Genomic DNA, 21,395 nt, shown 5'->3' with positions numbered 1-21,395 from the left:
TTGGTTAATCTTTTCGACGTGAATGATTTTACCTTTTTAAAAATTATCGTTCATAATTTTTATTTGGGAAACTCTTTCATAGTTTCCTTGTTTATTTTCTACTATTTTCTTCTATCTTTCTGTGATTTCTATGGGAAGATATTGAAAGTTCTATATCTATTCTCCATGTCACTTAACTTTTAATTATATTTTCCATCAGTAGCTGGTGCTGTTGATGTTCCACTCAGTTCCCAGTTATCACTTTTGAGAATATCCTCCAAATGCTATCCACATTACTACCAAAAGTTTACACCTCTGACTTTCTTTGGAGAGCTTTCCTTGGGCACTTGGAGCTGCTTTGCTTGGGAGATGACCAGTAGTCAATGACTAACCAAGGTAGGGGTATAAAAGCCCACATCCTTTGTCTCAAGGTGAGACAAACTCTCTAAGGCAATTTGCCTTTCAGAATGCTCCATAAAATAGAGTGAGGCTAGACATCATTTGAAATCACAATTTTGCTTGACTTTTTCTTTTCTGTTTTCTTCCTTGCTTACAAGTTTTCTTTTTCATGGGGAGGTAGTCCTTAATAAATTACATTTCTATAAATCCTTGACTCAGTTTTTAAAAATATAATTCCATGGTCTTTTTATCTTGTTGCATTCCATTTCTGGAGAGTTTTTTAGTTCTATCACTCAGCTCACTAGATTTATCTTTGGCTATGTCTACTTAATAATTAAGCCTAACTGTACATTTTTTATTTTGCTAATTAAAATTTTAATTAATAAAAATTGTCCCCAAATATTTATGGGTTAAATGGCATCATATCCGGGATTTATTTAAAATACCCCAGGATGGAAGTAAAAGGGTAAATGGGGGTAATGATGAAATATGATGAGCCATGAGATGCTAATTATTGAAGGTATGTGAGAGGTACAGGGGTATTGATTATATTATACTTCCTTTTATTGAATATGTTTAACATTTTTTGTAATAAAATCTTGTTTTATAATTATCCGTTGGTTAATTTTTATTATTTGTGAATATAGTCTTGATTTTTTCTAAGATTATTAAAGATGGTTATGCCCAATGGACATTGTCTTTTTGAGGGTTTTTAAATGTTACTTCTCTTAGTTTATTTTTTATTTCATTTTTGCTTTGACATCCTTCCTTTCTCATTCATTGTGTTAATTTTTCTCAGACGGTTAGGAATATTGAATAGTTATCATTTAAAAAATTTTCCGATCATCTTTGAATATGAGAATCCCTGTTCATTAGTCTGTTACGCTTATAGCAGCTTGTGTCAGATGACTGACTGAATGAGTGATAGTGCCCATGCTATGCAGTGGTTTAATAGTTTATTAACAGTACACAGGTATTCCTCATCTCTCATGGAACACTTGGCTATCTGGGTTACTGGTCTGCCTCTCTGACTGTAGTATCACCAGTCTCTGCTATATTTTATACATAAAAGTGTAAAAAAAAAAGAGTGTTTTTGGAAGGTGATTTGGGGTAGAGCTAGGTATTGTATTAGTCCATTTTCACACTGCTATAAAGAACTGCCTGAGACTGGGTAATTCATCAAATAAAGAGGTTTAATTGACTCACTGTTCAGCATGGCTGGGGAGACCTCAGGAAACTCACAATCATGGTGGAAGGTGAAGGGGAGGCAACGTACCTTCTTCACAAGGCAGCAGGAAGGAGAAGTGCTGAGCAAAGGGGGAAGAGTAAAACCATCAGATTTCGTGAGAACTCACTGTCATGAGAACAGCATGTGGGAGACTGCCCCATGATATAATTACCTCCACCTCTGCCTAGACGTGGGGACTATGGGGATTCAAGATGAGATTCGGGTGGGGAAACAGAGCCTAACAATATCATTCTGTCCCTGGCCCCTCCCAAATCTCATGTGTCCCTTTCACATTTCAAAACCAATCATGCCTTCCCAACAGTCTTCCAAAGCTTTAATTTATTCCAGCATTACAGCGAAAGTCCAAGTTCAAAATCTCCTCTGAGACAAGGTAAGTCCCTTCCACCTATGAGCCTGTAAAATTAAAAGCAAATTAGTTACTTCCTAGATACAATGAGGGTATAGGCATTCGTTAAATACACCTATTCCAAATGGAAGAAATTGTCCCAAATAAACATGCTACAGGCACATGCAAGTCAGAAATCCAGTGGAGCAGTCAAATCTTAAAGCTCCAGAATGATCGCTTTTGACTCCATCTCACATCCAGGTCATGCTGATGCAAGATGTGGGCTCCCATGGCCTTGGGCAGCTCCACCTGGTGGCTTGCAGAGTATAGCCTCTCTCCTAGCTATTTTCACAGGCTGGCATTGAGTGTCTGTGGCTTTTCCAGGCACATGGTACATGCTGTTGCTAGATCTACCATTCTGTAGTCTGAAGGATGGTGACCCTCTTCTCATAGCTCTACTAGGCAGTGCTTCATTGAGGACTCTGTGTGGGGGATCTGACCCCACGTTTCCCTTCTGCACTGCCCTAGCAGATGTCCTCTATGAGGGCTCTGCCCCTGCAGCAAACTTCTGCTGGACATCCAGGCATTTTCATACATCCTCTGAAATCTAGGCAGCAGTTTCCAAACCTCAGATCTTGACCTCTTTGCACCAACAGCCTAACACAATGTGTAAACCACCAATGCTTGAGGCTTGTACCCTCTGAAGCAATGACCCAAGCTCTATATTGACTCCTTTTAGCCACTGTTGGGACGCAGGGCACCAAGTCCCGAGACTGCACAAAGCAGCAAGGCCCTGAGCCTGGCCTATGATACCACTTTTTCCCCTAGCCTTCCAGGCCTCCAATGGGAGGGACTGCTATAAAGACTTCTGACATATCCTGGAGACATGTTCCCCATTGTCTTGTCAATTAATATTTGAATCCTTGTTACTTGTGCAAATTTCTGCGGCCAGCTTGAATTTCTCCTCAGAAATGGGTTTCTCTTTTCTATCACATTGTCAGCCTGCACATGTTCTAAACTTTTGTGCTCTGCTTCCCTTTTAAATATAAGTTGCAATTCCAAACCATCCCTTTGTGAATACATGAAACTCAATGCTTTTAAGAGCACCAAAGTCACATCTTGAATGCTTTGCTGCTTAGAAATTTCTTCTGCCGGATATCCAAATTAATCTCTGTCAAGTTCAATGTTCATAGATCTCTAGGACAGGGGCAAAATGCTGATGCTGCGCACCTCTTTGCTAAAGCACAGCAAGAGTCACCTTTATTCCAGTTCCCAACAAGTTCCTCATCTCCATCTGAGACCACTTGAGCATGGTATTCATTGTCCATATCACTGTCAGCATTTTGGTGAAGGCCATTCAACACATCTCTAGGAAGTTCCAAACTTTCCCACATCTTCCTTTCTTCTTCTGAGCCCTCCAAACTGTTCCAACCTCTGCCTGTTACCCAGTTCCAAAGTCACTTCCACATTTTTGGGTATCTTTATAGCAGCACCCTGCTCTCTGTGGTATCAATTTACTGTATTAGTCAGTTTCATATTGCTATAAAGAACTGCCTGAGACTGGGTAATTCATAAAGTAAAGAGGTTTAATTGATTCACAGTTCAGCATGGCTGGGGAGGCCCCAGGAAACGTCTAATCATGGCAGAAGGCGAAGGGGAAGCAAGACAACTTCACAAGGCAGAAGGAAGGAGAAGTGCTGAGCGAGGAGGGGAGAGCCCCTTGTAAAACCATCAGATCTAGTGAGAAATGACTATCACGAGAACAGCATGGAGGAAACAGCCTCCATGATCCAATTACCTCCACCTTGTCTCTCCCTTGACATGTGGGGATTATGGGAATTATGGGGATTATAATTCAAAACGTGATTTGAGTGGAGACATGAAGCCTAACCATATTGTGACATGAAGCTATTTGTTTAGCTTCTCTAAATGCAACTCTCTTCTCTGAATATAGCAGGAGTTCTTGTCTCCACTGACTGTTGATTTTGAAGCATTCTCCTCTCAAACAATCCTTACTCCATAATGGCTTATTCCTGGACATTTTTAGTGCTATAGTTTTCTTCAGTTTTAAATTTTCATAAATTTTCATAAATATAATACTGCCTGCTTCTATCTTACATGGATTTCCTTTCCTGTACTGTTATGAATTATTTTTTGTGTGTGTGTCTGTGTGTGTTTGTGTGTGTATGCCTTGTTTCATGGTATCTGTAAAAAGGCAAGAGTCATGTGAGCATAATTCACCATCTTGATCCAATCCCCCTTTTACATCCACTATAATGTATAATGTTATTGTTGCAATTTATTTTCTTGTCATCTAGTTTATAGTTTTTGCATCCAATCCTATTTTCTTTTGTCTCATTTTGTTATTTCCTCCTGGCTTTCTGTTCCCATGTCATGGTCTTTTGCATGCTATTGAAGATGCTACATGCCTTATTTTCAAGTTTGTTCTAGTTTCTATACTAGATTATATTCAGAAAAGAGCGTAACTTTGGGTTAAACTTAATTCATCTTTTTTGAGGTAGAGCAGGAGAGCATGCTGATTCAACAGTTCAGAGCACAGTTCCCATGACCCAGTCGGTGTCTGTCAGTTGTTTCTCTAGGGTGGCTTCTTGAACCAATGCAGGAAGACATACCCTGATGTCCATTTCTATTTCTCTAATACTCCGTGTCCTCTCTTCCCCTATCCTCTAGCTCTAAAACTCTTTTGGTTGGGGTCAATCTCACAAAAAGATTGTGCCAAAACCAGATGTTTTATACCATCTATGAATTTCTAGGTGCAAATTAAAATAGAAAGATTAATTCATTCGATTACTCAAGAATTATTACCTTCCTTCTCCATGCTTTCCTGAGACTGGGACTGGGAGTCAGCAGGTGAAAATTTACTTTGTCTATCGTGAAAGCCACGTAGATACACTAGAGGAAGAAGACTTGTGGATGTTATGGATTATCTGAGCTGAAGCTAGTGATGAAGAAGGCCTTCCTACATTTCCTTTTTTCACCTTGAGTGGGCTTTCCCTATTTTGTCTATTCTATCTTTAGGGTACATTTCTTATATATGTTAACGATAGTTTCTCTCTTAGGGTTTGATTAGGGTGTTGGTATGAGGTATTTGTTTTGTTCTCACATACATTCTGGTGGAAAGTGATTTGAATGCCTGCCTCAAGAACCACTAGCAACTGTAGAAATACAGATTAAATTTTTACTTCTGTTAAGCATTGATTTTGCTTTACAACAGAGACCATATCTTTTTTTTTTTTTTCTTTTTTTGAGACGGAGTCTCGCTCCGTCACCCAGGCTGGAGTGCAGTGGCCGGATCTCAGCTCACTGCAAGCTCCGCCTCCCGGGTTCACGCCATTCTCCTGCCTCAGCCTCCCAAGTAGCTGGGACTACAGGCACCCGCCACGTCGCCCGGCTAGTTTTTTGTATTTTTTAGTAGAGACGGGGTTTCACCGTGTTAGCCAGGATGGTCTTGATCTCCTGACCTCGTGATCCGCCCGTCTCGGCCTCCCAAAGTGCTGGGATTACAGGCTTGAGCCACCGCGCCCGGCCAACAGAGACCATATCTTAACTGTGGTTTTATCAATAGTTTACCATTCCAGATTTTAAATACTTTTTTTTTTTTTTTTTTTTTTTTTTTTTTTGAGTCAGTCTTTCTCTGTCACCCAGGCTGGAGTGGAGTGTAGTGGCGAGATCTTGGCTCACTGCAACCTCTGCCTCCTGGGTTCAAGCGATTCTCCGGCTTCAGCCTCCCGAGTAGCTGGGACTACAGACATGTGCCACCACACCTGGCTAATTTTTTGTATTTTTAGTGGAGGCGGAGTTTCACCATGTTAGCCAGGATGGTCTCAATCTCCTGACCTCATGATCCACCTGCCTTAGCCTCCCAAAGCACTGGGATTACAGGCGTGAGCCACTGTGCCTGGCTTTTAAATACATTTGACTCACTAATTATAATCCTGACAGAAGAAAATTATTTCAAAATCAATCTTCATTACTAGACAAGATTTTGATAGACATTGGTAATTCAACATGTTGCATTGTCCAGTAGAATATTACCAGGAGTTACTCTCTCAAGTTCCACCAATGTCCTTGGTTTTTCTTAAAGAAAACTCACTGAACAAAGTAGCTGTTTGTGGCAACTTCACAGATTGTAGCACTTCAGATGATGATTCTGCTTCTGATTCTTACTAGATTAAAAACACCAAACTTACGAGGAGAACTGCTTCTCTCCACATGTATGTATTGCACTTCCATATCACCTCTACCATAATTCTAAACTAAGCATATGAAAGAACAAAGACAAACAAAATAACAGCATTTTCTATTATAGCATCAATAATGGCATCAATCTGTTCCCTCTCTACTCTTTTCTTGAACTAAGACTTGGGTTTTCTTTAACCACCAAATACTTTAGAAGTTGAATTTTGTAAAGGGAATTTCTTATTTTGAAGCATTTTAAAGTTTCCTTCAATGTTTTGAAATGTTCCATTGAAATTTCTAGTATAGGATTAATATTTTTTATGTTTGCTACAGCATGGACATAATTTCCTTATTATATTCAGAAAGTTATTGTCACAATTTTTAAGTGACCCAGAAATATTCTTTTAAAAAAGTATATCTAACATAAGTGTCCACTGAAACTAATAAAAATTTAGAGACTTCAATTTTGATTTTAATCTGTTAATTATTATTTTGCCATAATAGTGAAAGTTATAACTGGGTATATCTATTAGTGACTTTATTCCTTACTGGCTACTGGGTGTGAGTATGTCTAGCTGTAATCTCATCCTCACTATTAATTGCCAGGGTTGGACTAGCTTCTCTGTTCCATTTATACTCCGGACACTATGCTGAAGTGATGATAAATATTATTGTCCTTAGTGACACTGGGGGTTTGTCTGTTAAAACCTGAATTTCTATAAATGCATACTGACTTCTGAGTGAATGTCTAGCCTATAGTACTCTCAGGATTGTAAAGTCATAGCTTCCTCTAATTTTTAAATGCTCCCTGGAGCAACTCATGAATCCTTAGCAAGAATATACACAGACCTTCAGGAAAATATGACAGCTGGAGTATGGATTTTCAGACCACTAACCATTTATTAGTTCTACTTTGGAGGCCTAGAAGTGAATTCTTTGGAAAAAAATGTACCTTATATTGTGTCTAAATTTTTGGTGGAATGAGTATAGGTTATGTAATCTCATAAAATTCAGGTCTGAGAGTCAGGTCTCCTTTTGATATCTCCTTTTGATAATGCAATATCTGTTTAAAAATAGTATCTATATTTCTTTTTAAATCATTAACATACATTTTATTATAAGAAATGTAAAAAAGAAGGATGAGTAAAACAAAACAGGAAAATAAAAATGCTCAGATAAAAACTCCATTAACAACAAAGAAAATGGCTTTCATGTATTTTTAAAATTAGTTTTTAATTACACATTTAATATCTGAACACCTCCTTTTTGTATAAAATTAAATTACTAAAGGTAATCACCATCTTAAATTCCAATCTCTACCTGGTTATTAAACTTCTGTTTATCTGCCCCAACTTTTTTCCTATGCATTACAGAAACACACACACACACACACACACACACACACACACACACATACACACAAATGTAAGTGCTCCATTGTCCCTTTATATGTCAGTGTGTACTTCTTAAAAGGACACTCTCCTACATAACACATTGTTACCGTCATTATTAGGAAATCAACATTGCTACGATATCAACATTCAAATTTTATTGACTGTCACAATAAAGCCATCTATAACTATTTTTTCTCATTCTAGTATCCAATCAAATATTATGAATTGTGTTTAGTTATCATGTCTCTATAGTCTTTTTCTATATAGAACTGTCCCTTAATCTTTTCTTGTGTATCATGACCTTCATATTTTTAAAGAGTATGATTAGTTTCTTGGCATAATGTCTCTCAATTAGCATTGGTCTATTGTTTCTTCGTGATTAGAATTAGGCTATGCTTTGGTTATAGTGATGTCTACATCCTGTAAGAGGCACACAGTGCTGATATATGTGATATCCACTTTTGACATGATTAAGATGGTCTTTTCTAGGTTTCCCCATTGTAGATTTAATTAAAACATATTTTATAGTTATCTAATTAGTATTCAATAAGTATTTTTCAGAAACACTTAAAACATCTTGTTTCTCATCAAAATTTTCTTCACTAATTTTAGCATCCATTGCTGACATTTGTCTGAAATAATTAATAGTAGGGTACAAAGGGGGACTGTCTAATGCCATCTTTCTTTACAGATTTATTACTAGGCATTTTGCTACAAGATAAAGCTTTCTGGTTTTGTCCATTTGGTATTCATTTTTAAAAAATAGTATAGAATAATAGATTCCTATTTTATTAAATGGGTTATAATTCCTTAGTATCATTATTTATCTTGATACTCAGATTATCCAAGATTTGGCCCTTTGTTCTTGTGTTCTCTTCATTCTTTAAGCAGTTGTTTATTTTCTGGCACAGCTATTTTTCCAAGGATTTCTAATTTTTTTTTAATTTTTTAATGAGGAGAGGTATGTAGAAACCAAGATTTGGGTGCTCAGTGTGTTTGTTAGTGACGTGTCATTGCTTCAAGGACAGAGCTTAGAAATATATGTTTCCACATGTACTTCTATATTTATTTTTATATTAGAAACTATGTGTTCACGGTAATACTGTCAATACCAAACCAATACCACAAGGTTTATTTTAGAGTGTTCCCTTTTCATATTTGTAACTTCTGTCTCTTGCAAGAGAAATGTTCCCACTATCCTCATTATGTTTATTTATTTACTCAGTCTCCCTATATAAAAACAATATCCTGAATTTGCAATTTGCCTCCTTAGCCCCAGCCATGACGAATATACCAATGCAGCCGGTGCACTACTTAGCCTCTCCAAAGGAGGGAAAAGGAGAAAAGGGCCTCTAAGACTTTTAAATAAATATGTTTCAGCTTGTTTTTTCCCATCATAATTATTCATTATCTATGTTGTCCCCCTGTATAAGTCAGTAAAGAAGCATGCTTTCAATTTTATCTGTCCCCTCAACCCCTATTTCTTAGGTTGATATCATCTGAAATTTGATTTCCAGATTAATACACTTTGTATGCTTATTTATGTAGACTTAATAATTATTTTAAAGTTTTTAGTCATTATTGTTGTTTCCCCCGACTCCATTCTTCTTCTTGCTGAATTCCATCTTTTAATAGAATATTTGTCAGTCTATGACTGGTAAGTGTGTTTATTTCATTCTTATATGCTAATATTATTTGTCTAGCCATAGATTTAGAATTATATTGTTTTGAGTTCTTTAAAATTTCTTCTCTTTTTTTTATTTATCTAATGTAGCTGATGGGAAGACTAGTCTCAGATATGAGACTTATGACAGTTATTAATAAAAGCCAATAGTAACAACAACCTAGAAAGTTAACAAAACATAAGTACCAAAATAAGGCAGCAAGGAAAGCTATAAAGTATTTTATATTTAAACAAAGCAGTCCTAAAACTCCTGTGGAGAATGATGAAAACTGTATTAAAGAACATACATAGCTCAGAAAATATAAGGATAGTCCATGCTTTTGGACGGAAAAACTTGACATATAAAGATACCATTATTTACACCAATAATCTATACATTTATTGGAAGCTCTTTCAAAGCTCTAGTTGAAATTTCTTGCAAATGTATTCTATGAGTATTGTATTTGCTAATTATAAGATAAATAAACCGTAGAATAAAGAGCTCAGAGAAGGGAATATATATAAACACACACATACATACATGTACATATATTCAGGAGTAAACTTAAGTTTAGGTCCCAGCCTTTTTAGAAAATATACAATCTTTACCAAGTTTTCTTTATGTTAACTATATAAAAGTGAATTGCATATGATTTTCTCTATTTCTAGTTTTTAGAATTATTTATAGGATATAATAATCATTTATTCTTTAAAAGTTTAAAAAGCCTATTTGAATAAAATGACTTGATAACTTGCTAAATTTCTTATCAAAATTTTAACTAGTTCTCTTATAAATCAATATTGGTAATTTATATTTTTTGAGAAAATTGATCATCTCTTTTTTGTAAAGAGAGCTATGATATTGCATATACTAATATATTTTAAATTAATTCCTGATTTTTCTGTTCTCCTTTTGTGTTTGGGTAGGTTTGTCAGATATTTTTCCATTTTAAATGTTTTGAAAGAACCAGCTCATGTTTATTTTACATATTATTATTTTAAAATTATTTTTTCTGTTTGGGTTATTTATCTTGTCTTTAGCTTTTAAATTACCTATATTATTATTTAATTTTTCTTTTTTATATTAAAAACACTTAAATGTACATATTTTTGTATTTGATTTATATATATATTGCTTTTTAATTTTTATTAACTTTTATATAGCTCAAAATTGAAGCTTCGAGTTATTTTTCAATCCATAACTCAATACCTTTTTTCTTCCTTTCTTTAGTATGGTGGTTTAATTTTAAAAACTCTTTTTAGTCCTTTGAAATTTAGAAGAAAGATCTATTAAACTATTCTTTAAGATATTGAAAACATATTTATAACTATTAAGGTAAAAATAAAGCAATTTCTAATGATTCCAAGAGAATGAGAAATTTTGTATGCTTATACTTTCTTTAGCTGTTTTTTACCTCTTTATATTACAATTTCTTATTTATCACAATCCTGAATTATAAAAATCAGGTTATTCACTTTTAGAGTATATATTAGCTCGTTCAATATTTATTATGACACTTGCATTACATTTTATGAACATATTTTCAAAAATTATTTAAGCAGTTGTTCAAATACTTTATTATTACCAATGCCCCTTCATAATATAATGAAATATATAATACAATGTAAATAAATATAAATAAATAAACGTAATGTAATGGGTAGTGACTTTTGAGTTTTTAGATGTATCTCTCCATCAGCTTGAGAATGGCCTTCAACAATTTTTAAGGAATATAATGTGGGTGGTAAGTTTTCTGAGCCCTGCTTTCTTGGCAATATATTCCTATTGTTCTTACCACATGCCTGGCAATGCATATCTGTTGCTACTTGGGTTAGTGCCATACTTCTTCCTCAAGTTATAGTGATTGCACCATTTTATCCTGGAGAATTAATTTTGTCCTGGAGATTAAAAACTGAGAACAATAGGATTTTTCTTTTTCTTTTAGAGATCATGTGTTTTTAAAATTTGTTTTCTGCTTGAACAAATGTGTGATTTTTTTCTTATTATTAAAATTCCAAGAATGTATCAAGACATACAGATATTTTACATGTATTTTGTCTTATATGTGTAAGTATGGGGAGAGTAAAAGTCTACCCCTTTGCCTCATGGTTCTGTGAGGAGGCTTCATTGACACTCTTGGTCCCCTTGAAGGCTCCTTTTCCATTCTCTAGCCAACTGCTTGGGAGGAGTTACTTATCTATTTTGTGAGTTTAGAAGATGTTGGTCAGTCACTTCTGAATATTTATCTCTGTCTTTTTAGTTCAGTCTACCTGCACAGAAGATGCATATCTGGTGTCCTCTGACCCCTGTGGTCAGCTACCAGCCCCTGTGTTGGAGAGCTGTGGTTGCACAGCCTTGCTAGTAACTGGGTGGGTATGTCTGTCTGACTCAGGATTAAACTACTAAGAAACTCTTGTGGTCTAAGATTTAAGTCAGGTTCTCAAATCAGCCCTATTAACCAGCTGATAGTTTTATTTCTCATTACATGAGTATTTTGTCTTCTTTGTGATTCAGGAGGACAATGGGCACCCCATCCAAATTCTTAGTATTTGGTGTATTCTTTCTTTCAACTCACGGGTTCAAATATTTCTTCAGTTCCAAAAATTTCTTCTTGTTTTTCTCCTCTTCCTCCTCCCTTCTGTTTGCTCTGTATTTCTCTTTAAATTTAGAAATTCCTATTATTGCTTTGTTTTCTTTGTGTGCGTGTTTGTGCGTGTGTTTGATTTTCTTGATCTGCCAGTGGTCCTCACCCAATTTAAAGATTTTTGTGAATTTCTGCTGGGATTCCATCCCATTCACTTTTCAGGTGTTTTGTAGAGATTATGAGCTGAGTTGGCCCTTCTTTCACTGTTTGTTGTAGCAGACAACTCAGGAATTCTGGTGCGTGATGCCTTGTGGACTGTTTCCATGGCTGATACAGTCTTTTTTCTATTTGTATGCTTGGGTAGTCATTTCAAGACAATTTGGAAAGTGGACCAGGGACAGCTCATCATGTTTAAGCTACTATTTTTTCTCCAAGTCTGTTCACTTAAATGGGTTACATTCACCTGTGACTTAGTTTCCCTATTTGTAAAGCAGAGAAAACCTCAATTACTTACCAGAGTCATGAAGATAAATATAGGTCATAGATGTGAAAAAGATCTGGAAGTGAATATTGTATGAAGCAGAAATTATGATTGGGCTTTTGAATAGTCACAAATATTACAACAAAATAAATTATGAGTTCAGGACTAAAATTTCCAACTGCTGTCTGTGGATAAAGTACTGATTCCTTACATTAAAAATAGCCACTGGATATAATAATTTAGTTTAGTGATGTGCTCTGAGGAAACCAGAACAGAAAGTAGTGACATATTCTTATAGCAGACCATGTGGGCAATCAGAATAAGAACAAATAAAGTATGCAGTTTCTTTTTATTGTACATCTGTTCTTTCATTTCTATTTTCTTTGAAAAAACTGCTTCTTCAATAGAACGACCTTATGATGACTTTACTGTGTTTCCATAATATTATGATGCAGATATTTCTTTACAGCCAGAGCCTGAGTGTGCAGCGGTAAAAGGCAGTGTTGCAAAGTTACTATTGGGATTTCTTTTTCTATTTATCTCTTCAAATACAGGTGGGAGTTTCTCAGAATCTATAGGACTCAAGATAGTATTTTGGAAGCTTATTGTGTTTTTTTTTTTTTGTGTGTGTGTGTGTGTCTTTTTTTTTGTTACTCATTTTAGAAAATCGAGTAACTTATTAAGCCTCAATTTCCTAAATAAAATAGAGATTATGTAGCTTTGCTGAGTTGACAATTTTATACATACATTCACATATATTCATGTAGGTTTATATCAATATCTCAATTAGTAATTTTAAAATGAGTTTAATAATCTAATATTGCAAGCAATATCTTGTCTAATAGTCACTCATTTGTTCTCGGATGGCATGGAAGTAGAATCTGATTTAGATTGCCGAGAACTAAGAGGCTCTTTCCCTATGCTAATATTTTCTTTATCCTCTGTGGGATACCTCTACATGTCACAGGTTATATGCAGAGAGAACATCTATAGGACAAACTTAACAATAAGTAAAACACTTCCTCATTTGCTTTTTAGAAATTATGCTGTACTAGGTATGAAGGCAGTAGGTATGAAAAACATCAACTTAGTGAGTATGCTGAGGGGCTGAATCAGTGTGGCTGAAGGCTGCGGATAACAAACAATCTCATTATAAAGCATGTGATTAACATGGAATTGGTTAAATTGGAACCTATAATTCCTAACAGTCAGATAATGGGCAATGGGAACTCTTAAATTTAAATCATTTGCTCCTACATCTGATGTTGATGTGCTATTAGTGAACAATTTTTTCCATGAAAATAATGAAATACTTATTAATAGTATGGCCATATATTTATTTACATATAGACTTTGATTTCTTCAGGGAAATAACATATGGAATAAAAGAATGAAATTTTTAATTACTTAGATCTCTTACAAATCTTGTTTGGGCAAATCTTAAGGTACTTTGTTTGAGTGATGCATTTCAAATGTCACTGAAGTTTTAATTACATCAATATAAAGACTCTTAATTAAACTCACAAGAAAAATAATTATTCACATTAGCCATAATACCTAGTGCTATCATGTACTTGGCATGTCATTCAATAGAACCAGATCCTTGATTATTTAAATGTGATCATAAATTACTTAGTATTGACAGCTATGCTCAATCCTAGTTTGAAGAGCATACATTGTAGAATCAAAGTTCAGCTGTGAATCAAGTTCAGAATGCTGTTCAGGCATGGCTTCTATATATACAATGGTAATTCCACTGAAATCCACAAAATACCTTGATTATTCTTCAAGAGATAGGGTCTAGTGAGTGGTATTTATCAAGGCCATTATAGAAAAAAAGATAGTGTGCAATTTCACTGTCTCTCTGGATTTCCACTTACTCTATGTCAATTTCCCTCACCCCATCAGCGTCACTATAATAATTTTTCAGCTCCTTAGCTAATATGTTTCAACCTGAAGAAAGCTTCATTGACTCTTTAGACTAACTTATATTTCCTATTAAGGGCTCACATATCCACCCGTACTTTGTCAATGAAAATATTCATTTTATAATGTTGATGTGACTTGTTTAATTATCTTGTCCCAGCTCAGTTCTCAAGACTAGACAGTGAAATAAACTCTTAGAAGGCAAGAACCACGCATGTTACATTCTTCTAAATCTTTTGCCTCTGTCAGAGGACATGGTCTGTGTCATATGTTAAAAGTTATTGTTGAATAAATAGGTAAATGAATAAATGGTTATGCAGATTTCTAGGTATGATGAACTTCTCAATGAAAAACTTCACTCAAAGCTAAAGAAGATTTACTTGAAGCTAAAGTTTATCTTAATACCCACGGGTTTCAGTCAGTCAGTGAATTAACCAGAACAAACTAATAAAACTGCCTAGGTGGTTTTGGAACCCTGAAAAATATGTGTATATTTAAAATTTTAATTATCTTAATTCAATGACATTAAAAATTATGAATGAAGCTATTCTCTAAATTTAAAATTTACTGATAAGGAAAATATTGATCTTAAGTCAGTAAGGTGTCTCATACAATTTTATGGTCTATCCTTTGCTTTCAGACAGATTTATAAATGAATTCTGCTCATCACATTTTTTCCTCTAGCCACTTGAAAAATGTTTAAGACTGTAATTTGATTATTCTAATGAGGTAAAAAAAAATTATCATTGCCCAAAACATTATAAGTGAAAAGAGGAAACCTATAATTTAACCCCAGTTAAGGGTATTTTCTTTGTTAGGCATGTGTACACTGTCTGTGAGTATTTATTTATAATAAATGCTAGACATGCTATGCTAGGTTTTTACCTTGGATATGATGGGGATACCTTCTCTGCTACCTTGTAAGGCAGTGTAATAGAGTAGAAAGAACCTGGTTCTTGAATTAAATGAATCTGAGTTTAAATTCCATCCCATTCTGTATTGGAACTGAATATGTTTATTTCTCCATGGTTCACTTTCCTTTTGTTTTCGGGGAGAAATAATTGTAATAGAGGATGAAGTGAAATAATTGGTGTCTTTTGGGTGGAGGATCACTTATTCTTTAGAGAAAAGGCTTCCCAGAAATGTATTACTCTGTCTTAACAACTTCCACTGGAGAAAAACACAAATTTGGTTTTAGTTAATATTCCTTTAAATCTAAAAATGGATTATCCTTGCCTATTTATATAGTATTTTGTTCCCAACCTTAAATCCTCTTTGGTCCTAATCTGATGTAGTATATGTTAATGTCTCAGGTTTATCTTTTAATCAATATTAGGTATTTTGGTTCTAGTACATAGGAGTTTTGAGTCACTTCTGATGGGGAGAATTTGAAAAAAAGGAGAATTCGATGAAGAAATGAGAGTTAAAGGAGGTTGCAGAGTGGTTGCAAAAAATGAGCCGAGCGTGATGGCGTGTGTGTGTAGTTCCAGCTACGCAGGAGGCTGAGGTGGGAGGATCACCCGAGCCTGGGGAAGTCGAGGTTGCAGTGAGCCACGATCTCATCACTGCTGTCCAACCTGGACAACAGAGTGAGACCCTGTCTCAAAATAATAATAATAACAACAACAACAACAATAACTGTCTCTCTCCTAGTTAGATTTCATTTGATATTTTATTTGTAAACTATCAATGAGGAAAGTGTTATTAAATGAAGAGTTTTGTACATGTTGACTTTAGTTGACAGTAAACAGATTTCAATTTCTAATTTATATTTATAAAATGTATATACTTTTTGTGACTATAGATAGAAAAAATATACATAAGGAGAAGAACCTCCACTGTATTTGGTGAACTTAAACTTTCTCCTTGCATTTATTATTAATGCAATAATGTTAAGATTTAATCTTAACCTATTTACTGAAGCCACAGCAGTAAATAAGATGTATTTTAGCAATTTATAGTTAAATATTACCATTTAAATTTGCTAATACAATTTTACCTTCTCTATTAAATACTTAATATATTATTTTTATGAATTAAATTTTCTCTAAAATATTTCTAGACTGATAATCACTTGTATATAATAGTCATAAATTTTATATACTGATTTTTACTTTCAATAGCTCAATAATTTAAATTATTTTCATTAGCTGAAGTACATTTAACAGTACAGTAAACCATATTTCTTGATTGCTACATTAGAAAGAAAAGAAATTTATCTTTTATGTCATTAATCTATTTTAATGGATATATAATTTCTGTGGGCTGTTCTTTATTAGTAAATTCATACTTTCTGTATTACCCATTTAAAAATATTTGTATAGCTTAGAGTTGAAGGCTTCTTAAATTTGTTTTTGTATTTCAGGCTTTCCATATAAATGTATGTGCTACTGATTTTGAAAGAAGAACAAAGCCCCTGTGAGCTATATTGTAGATGTTAATGACATTGTTAAAATGATGACAGATTGCTTTAATGTTGGATATGCACTTAATTGGAGGAAGTGTAACAAAATACGCTATTTCATATTATTTAAAAGAGTCAGTCAAGAGCCATCACCCACTTACAGTGGTGTCTTTACCCAAATCATAAAGCGTGTGAAGTATTAAAACTGATAGAAATTGCAAGTAGCATGTATTCATGCACTGTACATTCATCTAGACAACCCATTAAATAGTGTTTGTTAACCTTTAATTCAGATGTCTACAATAAGATAATATAATGTAAAACACAAGTCAATGGAGGGTCATAAAACTGTTTCTGCTACAGTTTTTATTAGCCTGGTATTTGATGCCGAATATAGTTAAACCCTGAAGCAAGTCTTGTATACAAGTGTGGAATCAATATATTCTGATACAAATTTAATCTATTAAATATGTGACAAGTATTATGTTTATTGCTAGGATCCATTAAAATATAGACATTGTTGTTGATAAATGTCACCACATCCTACTCTATATCATGCGCTTGCCCTTGCAATTCAGAGAACCCATGGGGGCGGCTCTTGGCTGCACCCTCTAACTTAGGTTGCCATAAAATCCAGCGTTGTTTAGCTACCCAGAGCATTTTTAACTTAATTTTTATGTTAGCTATTATATAAGGAAAGGATATGTATAAACACATAGATACATATTTTGCATAGACGAAGAGCAAGAATATCCTTCTAAAATGGGTGGAGGATTATGCATATATTAACTTATGTTATTTTCACTTATTTGTATTTTAGTTTTTATGTAATGAACATGTCTTCTTGCACATTAATAATATTTAATTAAGTTGACTATTGAATAGAAAAAGTGATGATAAAACTGTGCTAATCTCCTGCTCATATTCACAAAACTATCTGTTGCAATCGGAAAATTAGATACCATCTTAGAGAGGGGCTTTAATTGAAGTTTAACATTCATTTGATCAGCCAGAGAAGCTATGTATATTATAATATTTGCTCAACATTGATGGAAATTACTTTTTCATATTCTTCCAAATACAAAAGTTCAGAGTGATGACCAGCTTATGAGTAGTAGCCAGCAAGATATTCATACGGCCCCTCAACACTGCGAATGGATGACACCAGCTCTCAAACTTTGGATAGAGTCAGAAAATGGAGTTTATTAACTATCTGTTAGATTCTCATCTTCCCTGGCTCAGCATTGATAAGCATTCAAGGTTTTCCTTGAACAGATGACCTGAATTGGAAATAAAGTGGAATAGTTAGGAAACTTCGAACCATAACCTTTACACTAACTGAATGTGGTTGACACGGCTTCTAAATCTACTTAGGGAAGGGGCCCAGAGTCTTGAGTTCTTTCCCTTGTGAGTTCTTTGCATCTTTCCATTCATATGCCTGTATACATTCATGCACATACACACACACAGACATTTACATTTAAATTTTCAAGTCCTCAAGAACCAAGTCTATTTACAAGTCCTCTGAAGTGATGAATGTGTATTTGACTTACAGGAAAACAAGTATATGTGGCTCTTTTTCATTTCTACCAGTTAATCCGAAGTCATTTTTGCCTCTGAGTTTTTAACCTATTTTTCTTCGTGGTTGTGAGCCCAGTCTTACTTTAAGAGCGATAGTACAACTTGCTTTGCTGTTTGAGGATTTTGAGATATGGAACCATTAATTCCCTCATCTTTGTCATAAACTCACACCTAAAAATAGTGTAATTGTGTGGTCTATTTACCTAATTCTTTTAAACATATACAGGTTTCACATAGGCCATTATGGTAATTCTCATTTTCCTCTTTCCCAAAGCTTGTGACTTCTTAATATCTAGATATTAAATTTTTAGCTTATACTTGGAAGCCATAAATGTCTAGGGCTAAATCTAGAATAAGTTATATAATGTTAAAATAGCTAATCAAATCCAAGGATTTGCCTTTAAATACATTATTAGCCCTCCTAAGATTTTTTTATCCCTTATAATTAGTTCTATGAGATTATTTACATTATTTATGCTGTTACATAGAGCCACTTCTTCCAATTAAATTGAGTGTCTACCAACACTTCAACCATTTTATTAGGACAGTGGTCAAGTTGCTGTGTCTTTAATTAAGAACCACTATAATTTGGACTGGTTAGTTTTTTATAATCTTGAGTAGGTTGTTAATGGAATTGAAAGTTTCTTTTCCCTCTTAAAAAATTTTCTGTCTGTAAACTGCATTCTAATAACTCTACCTAAATGTTTGAAAATTTTACGCAGCTTCCAACGATTTGCTTGCTGAAAACATTTTATTCCAGTCACATTCTTCTCTAATTTTCAAATCACTGGACAGTATCGTCTCCTGAACCAACATGCAAATAGCCTGTTGGAGGACTAAAAAAAGATCAACTTTGTATTAGTTTTCTACTGTGGTGTAACAAATTACCACAAAATTAGTAGCTTTAAAGAAACTCATTTATTGTGGCATAGTTTTTGTGGGGTAGGAGTCAGAGGACTAGAGTCAAGGGGTTAAACAGGGCGTATTTCTTTCTAGAGCTTGAGGCCCCTGTTCAAGTGCACATAATTTTGGGCAGAAATCTGTTCTTAGCACTTGTAGGACTAAGGTCTCCTTTTGTTTGGCTGCCTGTAGCCAGGGGTCACTCTCAGGTCCTAGAAGGTACCCAGTTCCTTTCGATGTAAACTTCCCACACACCTCTCACAACGTGGAAGCTCGCTTTCTGAGGCCAAGAAGAGGATCGGACCTCAGAGAAGGTCTAAGCACTCTGTTAAAGGGCTTCAAACTGATTAACTCAGATCCATCCAAGATAATCTCTCTTCTCATTAGTTTAAGTCCACTTGATCTGGGCCATTCATTACATATGCAAAATCCCTTCACCCTTGCCATGTAAGGAAACAGAATCATGAATCCTCTTTTAATGTGAAGTGCACTTGAAATGTTGCTGTTTCTTATACCATTGCATCTCAGAAGATTCCTTTGCTTGAAAGCTGTTATATTTATAATTAAAGGTAATGGCTCCAGCATATTGAACATCTATTATGTATTACCACATACTTTTTAATCCTTAAAAACACTCTACAAAGGCATTATTGTGAATTTTTTTAAAGAAACCAAAGATCAAAAAGTTTATATTATTTTCTGAATGTCACAAAGACTGTAGGGATAGAAGACTTATGTGAATTAGGTTTTTCTAATTCTAAAGTCTGTGGGTTTTTTCCCCCTTTTATTTTGCAGTATTGAAAAATCACATGGATTAGGTAAAGTTGACATAGCCCATCTGAAAAGTCTACTGAGCCCCAAATGACCAATGTATAGTCAAATTTTGCTCATAGCAATTTCCCCTAGCGCCTTGGGATTTGGTATTAAAAAGGATTTAAATCTATAACCAGAAAGAAATCTTTGTGCTAAATAGATGTGTGTATCTCATTGCACCATTGATGTCAAGCATTGAAATGGTAATAGATTATACCACTTCCAGAGGCGTGGTGGAAGACAGATGGAAAAAGGGTTAAAATACCTGTATGCTTTATTGCAGCTTAATGTGATTTTCTCCATTGCTCCATGTGAACAAAAAAGCTCTAAATACTTCTAGAATATTCCCTAGAGTCAGTCGCTTTGTTAATGCACAGTAAAGTTTGAGGATGTATTCTTTCTAAAGAAAGCTAAGTTTACTAGGACATGTGAGTTACAGCACCACCCCCACCCTCCTCACCCCTTTCTAATATTAATCTTATAAGAGCTACAGTTCGATTTCTTAGATCATTGCTCACTTTAGGGGGAAAAAAAAATCTTCCTTATGAGAATCACTCCTTGTATAGATCAGCCCTCACAGAAGATTTTAACGTAATTCTGGTTAAGAATTTTAGAATACATTTTGTGCAACACTGCATAGAGGACTCATGGGCAGCACACCTATGAGTGTATGGAGAGTTACAGTGAAAACTTTCTAGGCTTTTGTGATAGTCCACTGATTCCAAAACACCAACAAGAACTTTGCCTGGTAGTGCTCAAGGTGCTAGGTCTAGTCAAAGTATCCTCGGCTTTGTAACATATTTATTTAAGGGCTGGGAATCTATAAGCAGCTGATGATAAATATCGATGTACGAAAACGTTGTTAAGCACTGCACTTAACTATCAAACACCAGTGAAAATGTACGGCAGGTACCCGCTTTCTGTGAATCTCTATCTTTTGAATTATTTCCTTAATTATTTTGTTTCCCAAGTTATCTTCTTTCTCCCATAAACAAAAATATTGTTTAAATGCTTACGTACTGGATTATTTTAAAGAAAGCACTGCATAAGGCAGATAGGCAGTAATTTGTTAAAAGGCCAATTTATCAAGACTCAATGGGGCATGACCCCATAGCACATGCCATTCATTGCTTATGCCAGATTGGTGCTTGGCATAACTATATCCTAGAAAGAAAATGTTGTCTCTAGCTGGCAGAGTCAATCCATGAAAATTTAGCTACTGTTAAGATTCCTCAAAGACAAGCCAATAAATATAGCATACTATTGGGAACACTTACTAGCAATGTCAGGAGTGGAAGTACCCACTAATGTTTTAAGGAATGCACTTTTAGTGACATTGTGACCCTAAAAGATGATGTCGTTTTTTTAGTTAACTTTATAGCATGATCTAGATAAATATGTGTCAGGCATAAGGCCAGGCACTCTACATACTTGCCTCACTTATTCCCCATAACCTGATGAGAAAGATGCTATATTCCTAATGTTGGCAAGGATAA

Source organism: Macaca thibetana, chromosome 7 (assembly GCF_024542745.1).
Source record: "Macaca thibetana thibetana isolate TM-01 chromosome 7, ASM2454274v1, whole genome shotgun sequence".
Lineage (NCBI taxonomy): Eukaryota > Metazoa > Chordata > Mammalia > Primates > Cercopithecidae > Macaca > Macaca thibetana.
Note: the sequence above shows the minus strand (reverse complement) of the source record.